At 49.6% G+C, this 14,137-nt stretch overlaps 1 protein-coding gene across 1 annotated transcript in view; it reads left to right on the top strand.

Moving 5' to 3' along the window:
* SEC13 (SEC13 homolog, nuclear pore and COPII component) overlaps positions 1–14,137 on the top strand; it is a 40,329-nt gene that overhangs the window by 10,721 nt on the left and 15,471 nt on the right. The window lies entirely within an intron of this gene.

Raw genomic sequence — 14,137 nt, 5'->3', positions numbered from 1 at the left:
GTGTGTGTGAGTGGAGAAAGTGTGTGTAGAGAGTGTGTAGTGAGTAGAGGGAGAGTGAGCATGTATAGCGAGAGTAGTGAGCGTGTATAGCGAGAGTAGAAAGCGTAGAGAGGGAGAGTTAGTGTGTAGTGAGAGTAGAGGAAAGTGAGTGTAGCGAGACAGTGTGTGTGAGTGTAGTGTGTGTAGCGAGGGAGAGTGAGTGTACTGAGAGTAGAGAGTGTAGTGAGAGTAGAGAGTGTAGTGAGAGGAGAGTGTGTGTGTGTAGAGTAGAAAGAGTATGTAGAGTGTGGTGGGAGAGAGAGAGTGTGTGTAGAGTGAGTGTGTAGAGAGAAGAGTGAGTGAGTGGAGGGTGTGTAGTGAGAGTAGCGACAGTGAGTGTGTAGAGAGAGTGAGAGGAGAGAGCATGTAGAGTGTAGCGAGAGTAGAGTGTGTGGAGAGAGTGAGTATGTGAGTGTGTGTAGAGAGAATAGAGTGAGTGGAGGGTGTGGAGGGAGAGAGTGAGTGTGTAGTGAGAGGAGTGAGTGTGTAGTGAGAGGAGAGAGTGTGTGTAGTGAGAGGAAAGTGAGTGTGTAGCGAGAGTAGAGAGAAAGTAGAGAGGGAGAGTGGGTGTAGCGAGAGGAGAGAGTGTGTAGATACAGGAGTGAGTGTAGAGAAAGAGAGAGAGTGTGTGTGTGTGTGTGTGTGTGTGTGTAGAGAGTGAGAAGAGAGTGTAGAGGAAAGAGCGTGTGTGTGTGTGTGTGTGTGTGTGTGTAGAGAGTGAGAAGAGAGTGTAGAGGAAAGAGCGTGTGTGGAAAAAGTGTGTAGAGAGAATAGAGAGTGAGTGGAGGGTGTGTAGTGAGAGTAGCGACAATGAGTGTGTAGAGAGGAGATAGCGTGGAGAGTGGTGAGTGTCTAGAGGAGAGAGAGTGAGTGAGTGTGTAGTGAGAGTAGAGTGTAGCTAGAGGAGAGTATGAGTGTGTAGTGAGTAGAGAAAGTGAGTGTGTAGAGAGTGATAGGAGAGGGAGAGTGAGTGTAGCAAGACAGTGTGTGAGGAGAGTGTGTAGTGAGAGCAGAGGGAGAGTGAGTGTAGCGAGAGTAGAGCGTGTGCAGCGAGAGTAGTGAGAGTGTAGAGAGAGAGAGTGTAGCGAGAGGAGCGAGAATAGAGTAGTGAGAGTAGAGTGTGTGTAGTGAGAGGAAGGAGTGAATGTGTAGAGAGTGTAGAGAGGGAGAGTGAGTATAGCGAGAGGAGAGTGTATTGTGTAGTGAGAGGCGAGAGAGTGTAGTGAGAGTAGAGAAAGTGAGTGTGGAGAGAAAGGGAGTGTGTGTGTAGAGAGTGTAGCGAGAGTGGACAGAGTGAGAGGAGAGTGAGTGTGTAGCGAGACAGTGTGTGGAGAAAGTGTGTGTGTAGAGACAGAGTGTGTAGTGAGAGTAGAGAGGGAGAGAGTGTAGCGAGAGGAGTGAGTAGAGCGTGTGGAGAGAGTGTAGCGAGAGTGTAGAGAAAGTGAGTGAGTGAGGGGTGTGTAGTGAGAGTAGACAGTGAGTGTAGAGAGGGAGTGTGTGTGTACAGAGAGTGAGAGAGCATGTAGAGTGTAGCAAGAGTGTGTGGAGAGAGTGAGAGTGTGTGTGTGTGGTGAATGTAGAGAGAAAGTGTGTGTGTGTGTAGAGTGTGGAGCAAGAGTATGTGGAGGGAGAGAGTGGAGAGAAAGAGTGTGTAGTGAGAGTAGAGAAAGTAAAGAGAGTGTGTAGTGAGAGGCGAGAGAGTGTGAGTGGGGAGAGAGAGAGAGTATGTGTGTGTGTATGTGTGTGTGTAGAGAGAGTGAGAGGAAAGCGTGTGTAGAGAGCGTGAGTGTGTAGTGAGAATAGAAAGAGTAGAGGGAGAGGATTAGCGAGAGGAGTGAGTGCGTGTGTGTGAGTGGAGAAAGTGTGTACAGAGTGTGTAATGAGAGTAGAGGGAGAGTGAGCGTGTATAGCGAGAGTAGAGAGGGAGTGAGTGTAGCGAGAAAGTGTAGCGAGAGTAGAGAGAGTGTGTAGTGAGTAGAGACGGAGTGTGTGAGAGTGTAGTGTGTGTGTGTGTGTGTGTGGAGAGAGTGTAGCGAGAGTGGAGAGTGTAGCGAGAGTGGAGAGAGTAGCGAGAGTGGAGAGAGGGAGAGAGTGTGGAGAGAGGAGAGGGAGAGAGTGTAGCGAGAGTAGAGAGAAAGAGTAGAGAGGGAGAGAGTGTAGCGAGAGTAGAGTAGAAAGAGTAGAGAGGGAGAGAGTGTAGCGAGAGGAGAGAGAAAGAGTAGAGAGGGAGAGAGTGTAGCGAGAGTAGAGTAGAAAGAGTAGAGAGGGAGAGAGTGTAGCGAGAATAGAGTAGAAAGAGTAGAGAGGGAGAGAGTGTAGCGAGAGTACAGAAAGAGTAGAGAGGGAGAGAGTGTAGCGAGAGTAGAGTAGAAAGAGTAGAGAGGGAGAGAGTGTAGCGAGAGTAGAGTAGAAAGAGTAGAGAGGGAGAGAGTGTAGCGAGAGTAGAGAGGGAGAGAGTGTAGCAAGAGGAGAGAGAAAGAGTAGAGAGGGAGAGAGTGTAGCGAGAGTAGAGTAGAAAGAGTAGAGAGGGAGAGAGTGTAGCGAGAGTAGAGAAAGAGTAGAGAGGGAGAGAGTGTAGCGAGAGTAGAGAGGGAGAGAGTGTAGCAAGAGGAGAGAGAAAGAGTAGAGAGGGAGAGAGTGTAGCGAGAGTAGGGTAGAAAGAGTAGAGAGGGAGAGAGTGTAGCGAGAGTAGAGTAGAAAGAGTAGAGAGGGAGAGAGTATAGCGAGAGTAGAGTACAAAGAGTAGAGAGGGAGAGAGTGTAGCGAGAGTAGAGTAGAAAGAGTAGAGAGGGAGAGTGTAGCGAGAGTAGAGAAAGAGTAGAGAGGGAGAGAGTGTAGCGAGAGTAGAGAGGGAGAGAGTGTAGCAAGAGGAGAGAGAAAGAGTAGAGAGGGAGAGAGTGTAGCGAGAGGAGAGAGAAAGAGTAGAGAGGGAGAGAGTGTAGCGAGAGTAGAGTAGAAAGAGTAGAGAGGGAGAGAGTGTAGCGAGAGTAGAGAAAGAGTAGAGAGGGAGAGAGTGTAGCGAGAGTAGAGAAAGAGTAGAGAGGGAGAGAGTGTAGCGAGAGGAGAGAAAGAGTAGAGAGGGAGAGAGTATAGCGAGAGGAGAGAGAAAGAGTAGAGAGGGAGAGAGTGTAGCGAGAGGAGAGAGAAAGAGTAGAGAGGGAGAGAGTGTAGCGAGAGGAGAGAGAAAGAGTAGAGAGGGAGAGAGTGTAGCGAGAGGAGAGAGAAAGAGTAGAGAGGGAGAGAGTGTAGCGATAATAGAAAGAGTAGAGGGAGAGGATTAGCGAGAGGAGTGAGTGCGTGTGTGTGAGTGGAGAAAGTGTGTACAGAGTGTGTAATGAGAGTAGAGGGAGAGTGAGCGTGTATAGCGAGAGTAGAGAGGGAGTGAGTGTAGCGAGAAAGTGTAGCGAGAGTAGAGAGAGTGTGTAGTGAGTAGAGACGGAGTGTGTGAGAGTGTAGTGTGTGTGTGTGTGTGGAGAGAGTGTAGCGAGAGTGGAGAGTGTAGCGAGAGTGGAGAGAGTAGCGAGAGTGGAGAGAGGGAGAGAGTGTGGAGAGAGGAGAGGGAGAGAGTGTAGCGAGAGTAGAGAGAAAGAGTAGAGAGGGAGAGAGTGTAGCGAGAGTAGAGTAGAAAGAGTAGAGAGGGAGAGAGTGTAGCGAGAGGAGAGAGAAAGAGTAGAGAGGGAGAGAGTGTAGCGAGAGTAGAGTAGAAAGAGTAGAGAGGGAGAGAGTGTAGCGAGAGTAGAGTAGAAAGAGTAGAGAGGGAGAGAGTGTAGCGAGAGTAGAGAAAGAGTAGAGAGGGAGAGAGTGTAGCGATAATAGAAAGAGTAGAGAGGGAGAGAGTGTAGCGAGAGGAGAGAGAAAGAGTAGAGAGGGAGAGAGTGTAGCGAGAGGAGAGAGAAAGAGTAGAGAGGGAGAGAGTGTAGCGAGAGGAGAGAGAAAGAGTAGAGAGGGAGAGAGTGTAGCGAGAGGAGAGAGAAAGAGTAGAGAGGGAGAGAGTGTAGCGATAATAGAAAGAGTAGAGAGGGAGAGAGTGTAGCGAGAGTAGAGAAAGAGTAGAGAGGGAGAGAGTGTAGCGAGAGTAGAGAAAGTAGAGAGGGAGAGAGTGTAGCGAGAATAGAAAGAGTAGAGAGGGAGAGAGTGTAGCAAGAGGAGAGAGAAAGAATAGAGAGGGAGAGAGTGTAGCGAGAGGAGAGAGAAAGAGTAGAGAGGGAGAGAGTGTAGCGAGAGTAGAGAGGGAGAGAGTGTAGCGAGAGTAGAGAGAAAGAGTAGAGAGGGAGAGAGTGTAGCGAGAATAGAAAGAGTAGAAAGGGAGAGAGTGTAGCGAGAGTAGAGAGAGAGTAGAGAGGGAGAGAGTGTAGCGAGAGGAGAGAGAAAGAGTAGAGAGGGAGAGAGTGTAGCGAGAGGAGAGAGAAAGAGTAGAGAGGGAGAGAGTGTAGCGAGAGTAGAGAGAAAGAGTAGAGAGGGAGAGAGTGTAGCGAGAGTAGAGAGGGAGAGTAGAGAGGAAGAGTGTAGCGAGAGGAGAGACAAAGAGTAGAGAGGGAGAGAGTGTAGCGAGAGGAGAGAGAAAGAGTAGAGAGGGAGAGAGAGAGTAGAGAGGGAGAGAGTGTAGCGAGAGTAGAGAGGAAGAGTAGAGAGGGAGAGTGTAGCGAGAGGAGAGAGAAAGAGTAGAGAGGGAGAGAGTGTAGCGAGAGGAGAGAGAAAGTAGAGAGGGAGAGCGTAGCGAGAGGAGAGAGAAAGAGTCGAGAGGGAGAGAGTGTAGCGAGAGGAGAGAGAAAGAGTAGAGAGGGAGAGAGAAAGAGTAGAGAGGGAGAGAGAAAGAGTAGAGAGGGAGAGAGAAAGAGTAGAGGGAGAGAGAAAGAGTAGAGAGGGAGAGAGTGTATCGAGAGTAGAGTAGAAAGAGTAGAGAGGGAGAGAGTGTAGCGAGAGTAGAGAGGGAGAGAGTGTAGCAAGAGGAGAGAGAAAGAGTAGAGAGGGAGAGAGTGTAGCGAGAGTAGAGTAGAAAGAGTAGAGAGGGAGAGAGTGTAGCGAGAGTAGAGAAAGAGTAGAGAGGGAGAGAGTGTAGCGAGAGTAGAGAGGGAGAGAGTGTAGCAAGAGGAGAAAGAGTAGAGGGAGGGAGTGTAGCGAGAGTAGAGAGAAAGAGTAGAGAGGGAGAGAGTGTAGCGAGAGTAGAGAAAGAGTAGAGAGGGAGAGAGTGTAGCGAGAATAGAAAGAGTAGAAAGGGAGAGAGTGTAGCGAGAGGAGAGAGAAAGAGTAGAGAGGGAGAGAGTGTAGCGAGAGGAGAGAGAAAGAGTAGAGAGGGAGAGAGTGTAGCGAGAGTAGAGAGGAAGAGTAGAGAGGGAGAGAGTGTAGCGAGAGTAGAGAGGAAGAGTAGAGAGGGAGAGTGTAGCGAGAGGAGAGAGAAAGAGTAGAGAGGGAGAGAGTGTAGCGAGAGGAGAGAGAAAGTAGAGAGGGAGAGTGTAGCGAGAGGAGAGAGAAAGAGTCGAGAGGGAGAGAGTGTAGCGAGAGGAGAGAGAAAGAGTAGAGAGGGAGAGAGAAAGAGTAGAGAGGGAGAGAGTGTAGCGAGAGGAGAGAGAAAGAGTAGAGAGGGAGAGAGTGTAGAGAGAGGAGAGAGAAAGTAGAGAGGGAGAGCGTAGCGAGAGGAGAGAGAAAGTGTCAAGAGGGAGAGAGTGTAGCGAGAGGAGAGGGAGAGAGTGTAGCGAGAGGAGAGAGAAAGAGTAGAGAGGGAGAGAGTGTAGCGAGAGTAGAGTAGAAAGAGTAGAGAGGGAGAGAGTGTAGCAATAGGAGAAAGAGTAGAGGGAGAGAGTGTAGCGAGAGTAGAGAGAAAGAGTACAGAGGGAGAGAGTGTAGCGAGAGTAGAGAAAGAGTAGAGAGGGAGAGAGTGTAGCGAGAATAGAAAGAGTAGAAAGGGAGAGAGTGTAGCGAGAGGAGAGAGAAAGAGTAGAGAGGGAGAGAGTGTAGCGAGAGGAGAGAGAAAGAGTAGAGAGGGAGAGAGTGTAGCGAGAGGAGAGAGAAAGAGTAGAGAGGGAGAGAGTGTAGCGAGAGTAGAGTAGAAAGAGTAGAGAGGGAGAGAGTGTAGCGAGAGTAGAGTAGAAAGAGTAGAGAGGGAGAGAGTGTAGCGAGAGTAGAGAAAGAGTAGAGAGGGAGAGAGTGTCGCGAGAGTAGAGAGGGAGAGAGTGTAGCAAGAGGAGAGAGAAAGAGTAGAGAGGGAGAGAGTGTAGCGAGAGTAGAGAAAGAGTAGAGGGAGAGAGTGTAGCGAGAGGAGAGAGAAAGAGTAGAGAGGGAGAGAGTGTAGCGAGAGTAGAGAAAGAGTAGAGAGGGAGAGAGTGTAGCGAGAGGAGAGAGGGAGAGAGTATAGCGAGAGGAGAGAGAAAGAGTAGAGAGGGAGAGAGTAGCGAGAGGAGAGAGAAAGTAGAGAGGGAGAGAGAAAGAGTAGAGAGGGAGAGAGTGTAGCGAGAGGAGAGAGAAAGAGTAGAGAGGGAGAGAGTGTAGCGATAATAGAAAGAGTAGAGAGGGAGAGAGTGTAGCGAGAGTAGAGAAAGAGTAGAGAGGGAGAGAGTGTAGCGAGAGTAGAGAAAGAGTAGAGAGGGAGAGAGTGTAGCGAGAGTAGAGAAAGTAGAGAGGGAGAGAGTGTAGCGAGAATAGAAAGAGTAGAGAGGGAGAGAGTGTAGCAAGAGGAGAGAGAAAGAGTAGAGAGGGAGAGAGTGTAGCGAGAGGAGAGAGAAAGAGTAGAGAGGGAGAGAGTTTAGCGAGAGTAGAGAGGGAGAGAGTGTAGCGAGAGGAGAGAAAGAGTAGAGAGGGAGAGAGTGTAGCGAGAGGAGAGAGAAAGAGTAGAGAGGGAGAGAGTTTAGCGAGAGTAGAGAGGGAGAGAGTGTAGCGAGAGGAGAGAGAAAGAGTAGAGAGGGAGAGAGTGTAGCGAGAGTAGAAAGAGTAGAGAGGGAGAGAGTGTAGCGAGAGTAGAGAAAGAGTAGAGAGGGAGAGAGTGTAGCGAGAGTAGAGAAAGTAGAGAGGGAGAGAGTGTAGCGAGAGGAGAGAGAAAGAGTAGAGAGGGAGAGAGTATAGCGAGAGGAGAGAGAAAGAGTAGAGAGGGAGAGAGTAGCGAGAGGAGAGAGAAAGAGTAGAGAGGGAGAGAGTGTAGCGAGAGGAGAGAGAAAGAGTAGAGAGGGAGAGAGAAAGAGTAGAGAGGGAGAGAGTGTAGCGAGAGGAGAGAGAAAGAGTAGAGAGGGAGAGAGTGTAGCGATAATAGAAAGAGTAGAGAGGGAGAGAGTGTAGCGAGAGGAGAGAGAAAGAGTAGAGAGGGAGAGAGTGTAGCGAGAGGAGAGAGAAAGAGTAGAGAGGGAGAGAGTGTAGCGAGAGTAGAGAGGAAGAGTAGAGAGGGAGAGTGTAGCGAGAGGAGAGAGAAAGAGTAGAGAGGGAGAGAGTGTAGCGAGAGGAGAGGGAGAGAGTGTAGCGAGAGGAGAGAGAAAGAGTAGAGAGGGAGAGAGAAAGAGTAGAGAGGGAGAGAGTGTAGAGAGAGAGAGAGTGTAGCGAGAGGAGAGAGAAAGAGTAGAGAGGGAGAGAGTGTAGCGATAATAGAAAGAGTAGAGAGGGAGAGAGTGAAGCGAGAGTAGAGAAAGAGTAGAGAGGGAGAGAGTGTAGCGAGAGTAGAGAAAGTAGAGAGGGAGAGAGTGTAGCGAGAATAGAAAGAGTAGAGAGGGAGAGAGTGTAGCAAGAGGAGAGAGAAAGAGTAGAGAGGGAGAGAGTGTAGCGAGAGGAGTGAGAAAGAGTAGAGAGGGAGAGAGTGTAGCGAGAGGAGAGAGAAAGAGTAGAGAGGGAGAGAGTGTAGCGAGAGTAGAGAGGAAGAGTAGAGAGGGAGAGAGTGTAGCGAGAGTAGAGAAAGAGTAGAGAGGGAGAGAGTGTAGCGAGAATAGAAAGAGTAGAAAGGGAGAGAGTGTAGCGAGAGTAGAGAGAGAGTAGAGAGGGAGAGAGTGTAGCGAGAGGAGAGAGAAAGAGTAGAGAGGGAGAGAGTGTAGCGAGAGGAGAGAGAAAGAGTAGAGAGGGAGAGAGTGTAGCGAGAGTAGAGAGAAAGAGTAGAGAGGGAGAGAGTGTAGCGAGAGTAGAGAGGGAGAGTAGAGAGGAAGAGTGTAGCGAGAGGAGAGACAAAGAGTAGAGAGGGAGAGAGTGTAGCGAGAGGAGAGAGAAAGAGTAGAGAGGGAGAGAGAAAGAGTAGAGAGGGAGAGAGTGTAGCGAGAGTAGAGAGGAAGAGTAGAGAGGGAGAGTGTAGCGAGAGGAGAGAGAAAGAGTAGAGAGGGAGAGAGTGTAGCGAGAGGAGAGAGAAAGTAGAGAGGGAGAGCGTAGCGAGAGGAGAGAGAAAGAGTCGAGAGGGAGAGAGTGTAGCGAGAGGAGAGAGAAAGAGTAGAGAGGGAGAGAGAAAGAGTAGAGAGGGAGAGAGAAAGAGTAGAGGGAGAGAGAAAGAGTAGAGAGGGAGAGAGTGTAGCGAGAGTAGAGTAGAAAGAGTAGAGAGGGAGAGAGTGTAGCGAGAGTAGAGAGGGAGAGAGTGTAGCAAGAGGAGAGAGAAAGAGTAGAGAGGGAGAGAGTGTAGCGAGAGTAGAGTAGAAAGAGTAGAGAGGGAGAGAGTGTAGCGAGAGTAGAGAAAGAGTAGAGAGGGAGAGAGTGTAGCGAGAGTAGAGAGGGAGAGAGTGTAGCAAGAGGAGAAAGAGTAGAGGGAGAGAGTGTAGCGAGAGTAGAGAGAAAGAGTAGAGAGGGAGAGAGTGTAGCGAGAGTAGAGAAAGAGTAGAGAGGGAGAGAGTGTAGCGAGAATAGAAAGAGTAGAAAGGGAGAGAGTGTAGCGAGAGGAGAGAGAAAGAGTAGAGAGGGAGAGAGTGTAGCGAGAGGAGAGAGAAAGAGTAGAGAGGGAGAGAGTGTAGCGAGAGTAGAGAGGAAGAGTAGAGAGGGAGAGAGTGTAGCGAGAGGAGAGAGAAAGAGTAGAGAGGGAGAGAGAAAGAGTAGAGAGGGAGAGAGTGTAGCGAGAGGAGAGAGAAAGAGTAGAGAGGGAGAGAGTGTAGCGAGAGGAGAGAGAAAGTAGAGAGGGAGAGTGTAGCGAGAGGAGAGAGAAAGAGTCGAGAGGGAGAGAGTGTAGCGAGAGGAGAGAGAAAGAGTAGAGAGGGAGAGAGAAAGAGTAGAGAGGGAGAGAGTGTAGCGAGAGGAGAGAGAAAGAGTAGAGAGGGAGAGAGTGTAGAGAGAGGAGAGAGAAAGTAGAGAGGGAGAGCGTAGCGAGAGGAGAGAGAAAGTGTCAAGAGGGAGAGAGTGTAGCGAGAGGAGAGGGAGAGAGTGTAGCGAGAGGAGAGAGAAAGAGTAGAGAGGGAGAGAGTTTAGCGAGAGTAGAGGGAGAGAGTGTAGCAATAGGAGAAAGAGTAGAGGGAGAGAGTGTAGCGAGAGTAGAGAGAAAGAGTACAGAGGGAGAGAGTGTAGCGAGAGTAGAGAAAGAGTAGAGAGGGAGAGAGTGTAGCGAGAATAGAAAGAGTAGAAAGGGAGAGAGTGTAGCGAGAGGAGAGAGAAAGAGTAGAGAGGGAGAGAGTGTAGCGAGAGGAGAGAGAAAGAGTAGAGAGGGAGAGAGTGTAGCGAGAGGATAGAGAAAGAGTAGAGAGGGAGAGAGTGTAGCGAGAGGAGAGAGAAAGAGTAGAGAGAGAGAGTGTAGCGAGAGTAGAGAGGAAGAGTAGAGAGGGAGAGTGTAGCGAGAGGAGAGAGAAAGAGTAGAGAGGGAGAGAGTGTAGCGAGAGGAGAGGGAGAGAGTGTAGCGAGAGGAGAGAGAAAGAGTAGAGAGGGAGAGAGAAAGAGTAGAGAGGGAGAGAGTGTAGAGAGGGAGAGAGAAAGAGTAGAGAGGGAGAGAGAAAGAGTAGAGAGGGTGAGAGAAAGAGTAGAGAGGGAGAGAGAAAGAGTAGAGAGGGAGAGAGAAAGAGTAGAGAGGGAGAGAGAAAGAGTAGAGAGGGAGAGAGTGTAGCGAGAAGAGAGAGAAAGAGTAGAGAGGGAGAGAGTGTAGCGAGAGGAGAGAGAAAGAGTAGAGAGGGAGAGAGTGTAGCGAGAGTAGAGAGGGAGAGAGTGTAGCAAGAGGAGAAAGAGTAGAGGGAGAGAGTGTAGCGAGAGTAGAGAGAAAGGGTAGAGAGGGAGAGAGTGTAGCGAGAGTAGAGAAAGAGTAGAGAGGGAGAGAGTGTAGCGAGAATAGAAAGAGTAGAAAGGGAGAGAGTGTAGCGAGAGGAGAGAGAAAGAGTAGAGAGGGAGAGAGTGTAGCAAGAGTAGAGAGGGAGAGAGTGTAGCGAGAGGAGAGAGAAAGTAGAGAGGGAGAGTGTAGCGAGAGGAGAGAGAAAGAGTAGAGAGGGAGAGAGTGTAGGGAGAATAGAGAGAAAGAGTAGAGAGGGAGAGAGTGTAGCAAGAGTAGAGAGAAAGAGTAGAGAGGGAGAGTGTAGCGAAAGGAGAGAGAAAGAGTAGAGAGGGAGAGAGTGTAGCGAGAGAAGAGAGAAAGAGTAGAGAGGGAGAGAGTGTAGCGAGAGTAGAGTAGAAAGAGTAGAGAGGGAGAGAGTGTAGCGAGAGGAGAGAGAAAGAGTAGAGAGGGAGAGAGTGTAGCAAGAGTAGAGTAGAAAGAGTAGAGAGGGAGAGAGTGTAGCGAGAGTAGAGTAGAAAGAGTAGAGAGGGAGAGAGTGTAGCGAGAGTAGAGAAAGAGTAGAGAGGGAGAGAGTGTAGCGAGAGTAGAGAGGGAGAGAGTGTAGCAAGAGGAGAGAGAAAGAGTAGAGAGGGAGAGAGTGTAGCGAGAGTAGAGAAAGAGTAGAGGGAGAGAGTGTAGCGAGAGGAGAGAGAAAGAGTAGAGAGGGAGAGAGTGTAGCGAGAGTAGAGAAAGAGTAGAGAGGGAGAGAGTGTAGCGAGAGGAGAGAGGGAGAGAGTATAGCGAGAGGAGAAAGAAAGAGTAGAGAGGGAGAGAGTAGCGAGAGGAGAGAGAAAGAGTAGAGAGGGAGAGAGAAAGAGTAGAGAGGGAGAGAGTGTAGCGAGAGGAGAGAGAAAGAGTAGAGAGGGAGAGAGTGTAGCGATAATAGAAAGAGTAGAGAGGGAGAGAGTGTAGCGAGAGTAGAGAAAGAGTAGAGAGGGAGAGAGTGTAGCGAGAGTAGAGAAAGAGTAGAGAGGGAGAGAGTGTAGCGAGAGTAGAAAGAGTAGAGAGGGAGAGAGTGTAGCAAGAGGAGAGAGAAAGAGTAGAGAGGGAGAGAGTGTAGCGAGAGGAGAGAGAAAGAGTAGAGAGGGAGAGAGTTTAGCGAGAGTAGAGAGGGAGAGAGTTTAGCGAGAGTAGAGAGGGAGAGAGTGTAGCGAGAGGAGAGAAAGAGTAGAGAGGGAGAGAGTGTAGCGAGAGGAGAGAGAAAGAGTAGAGAGGGAGAGAGTTTAGCGAGAGTAGAGAGGGAGAGAGTGTAGCGAGAGGAGAGAGAAAGAGTAGAGAGGGAGAGAGTGTAGCGAGAGTAGAAAGAGTAGAGAGGGAGAGAGTGTAGCGAGAGTAGAGAAGAGTAGAGAGGGAGAGAGTGTAGCGAGAGTAGAGAAAGTAGAGAGGGAGAGAGTGTAGCGAGAGTAGAGAGGGAGAGAGTGTAGCGAGAGGAGAGAGAAAGAGTAGAGAGGGAGAGAGTATAGCGAGAGGAGAGAGAAAGAGTAGAGAGGGAGAGAGTAGCGAGAGGAGAGAGAAAGAGTAGAGAGGGAGAGAGTGTAGCGAGAGGAGAGAGAAAGAGTAGAGAGGGAGAGAGAAAGAGTAGAGAGGGAGAGAGTGTAGCGAGAGGAGAGAGAAAGAGTAGAGAGGGAGAGAGTGTAGCGATAATAGAAAGAGTAGAGAGGGAGAGAGTGTAGCGAGAGGAGAGAGAAAGAGTAGAGAGGGAGAGAGTGTAGCGAGAGGAGAGAAAGAGTAGAGAGGGAGAGAGTGTAGCGAGAGTAGAGAGGAAGAGTAGAGAGGGAGAGTGTAGCGAGAGGAGAGAGAAAGAGTAGAGAGGGAGAGAGTGTAGCGAGAGGAGAGGGAGAGAGTGTAGCGAGAGGAGAGAGAAAGAGTAGAGAGGGAGAGAGAAAGAGTAGAGAGGGAGAGAGTGTAGAGAGGGAGAGAGAGAGAGTGTAGCGAGAGGAGAGAGAAAGAGTAGAGAGGGAGAGAGTGTAGCGATAATAGAAAGAGTAGAGAGGGAGAGAGTGAAGCGAGAGTAGAGAAAGAGTAGAGAGGGAGAGAGTGTAGCGAGAGTAGAGAAAGTAGAGAGGGAGAGAGTGTAGCGAGAATAGAAAGAGTAGAGAGGGAGAGAGTGTAGCAAGAGGAGAGAGAAAGAGTAGAGAGGGAGAGAGTGTAGCGAGAGGAGAGAGAAAGAGTAGAGAGGGAGAGAGTGTAGCGAGAGGAGAGAGAAAGAGTAGAGAGGGAGAGAGTGTAGCGAGAGTAGACAGGAAGAGTAGAGAGGGAGAGAGTGTAGCGAGAGTAGAGAAAGAGTAGAGAGGGAGAGAGTGTAGCGAGAATAGAAAGAGTAGAAAGGGAGAGAGTGTAGCGAGAGGAGAGAGAAAGAGTAGAGAGGGAGAGAGTGTAGCGAGAGGAGAGAGAAAGAGTAGAGAGGGAGAGAGTGTAGCGAGAGGAGAGAGAAAGAGTAGAGAGGGGAGAGAGTGTAGCGAGAGTAGAGAGAAAGAGTAGAGAGGGAGAGAGTGTAGCGAGAGGATAGAGAAAGAGTAGAGAGGGAGAGTGTAGCGAGAGGAGAGAGAAAGAGTAGACAGGGAGAGAGTGTAGCGAGAGGAGAGAGAAAGTAGAGAGGGAGAGTGTAGCGAGAGGAGAGAGAAAGAGTCGAGAGGGAGAGAGAAAGAGTAGAGAGGGAAAGAGTGTAGAGAGGGAGAGAGAAAGAGTAGAGAGGAGAGAGAAAGAGTAGAGAGGGAGAGAGTGTAGGGAGAAGAGAGAAAGAGTAGAGAGGGAGAGAGTGTAGCGAGAGTAGAGAGAAAGAGTAGAGAGGGAGATAGTGTAGAGAGGGAGAGAGTGTAGCGAGAGGAGAGAGAAAGTAGAGAGGGAGAGTGTAGCGAGAGGAGAGAGAAAGAGTAGAGAGGGAGAGAGTGTAGCGAGAGTAGAGAGGGAGAGAGTGTAGCGAGAGGAGAGAGAAAGTAGAGAGGGAGAGTGTAGCGAGAATAGAGAGAAAGAGTAGAGAGGGAGCGAGCGTAGCAAGAGTAGAGAGAAAGAGTAGAGAGGGAGAGTGTAGCGAAAGGAGAGAGAAAGAGTAGAGAGGGAGAGAGAAAGAGTAGAGAGGGAGAGAGTGTAGCGAGAGGAGAGAGAAAGAGTAGAGAGGGAGAGAGTGTAGCGATAATAGAAAGAGTAGAGAGGGAGAGAGTGTAGCGAGAGTAGAGAAAGTAGAGAGGGAGAGAGTGTAGCGAGAATAGAAAGAGTAGAGAGGGAGAGAGTGTAGCAAGAGGAGAGAGAAAGAGTAGAGAGGGAGAGAGTGTAGCGAGAGGAGAGAGAAAGAGTAGAGAGGGAGAGAGTGTAGCGAGAGTAGAGTAGAGAGAGTGTAGCGAGAGGAGAGAGAAAGAGTAGAGAGGGAGAGAGTGTAGCGAGAGGAGAGAGAAAGAGTAGAGAGGAGAGAGTGTAGCGAGAGTAGAGAAAGAGTAGAGAGGGAGAGAGTGTAGCGAGAATAGAAAGAGTAGAAAGGGAGAGAGTGTAGCGAGGAGAGAGAAGAGTAGAGAGGGAGAGAGTGTAGCGAGAGTAGAGTAGGGAGAGAGTGTAGCGAGAGGAGAGAGAAAGTAGAGAGGGAGAGTGTAGCGAGAGGAGAGAGAAAGAGTAGAGAGGGAGAGAGTGTAGGGAGAATAGAGAGAAAGAGTAGAGAGGGAGAGAGTGTAGCAAGAGTAGAGAGAAAGAGTAGAGAGGGAGAGTGTAGCGAAAGGAGAGAGAAGAGTAGAGAGGGAGAGAGTGTAGCGAGAGAAGAGAGAAAGAGTAGAGAGGGAGAGAGTGTAGCGAGAGTAGAGTAGAAAGAGTAGAGAGGGAGAGAGTGTAGCGAGGGGAGAGAGAAAGAGTAGAGAGGGAGAGAGTGTAGCGAGAGTAGAGTAGAAAGAGTAGAGAGGGAGAGAGTGTAGCGAGAGTAGAGTAGAAAGAGTAGAGAGGGAG

The sequence above is a fragment of the Tenrec ecaudatus genome, chromosome 5, assembly GCF_050624435.1.
Source record: "Tenrec ecaudatus isolate mTenEca1 chromosome 5, mTenEca1.hap1, whole genome shotgun sequence".
NCBI classification, from domain to species: Eukaryota; Metazoa; Chordata; class Mammalia; order Afrosoricida; family Tenrecidae; genus Tenrec; species Tenrec ecaudatus.
This window is presented reverse-complemented; position numbering and strand designations above follow the sequence as displayed.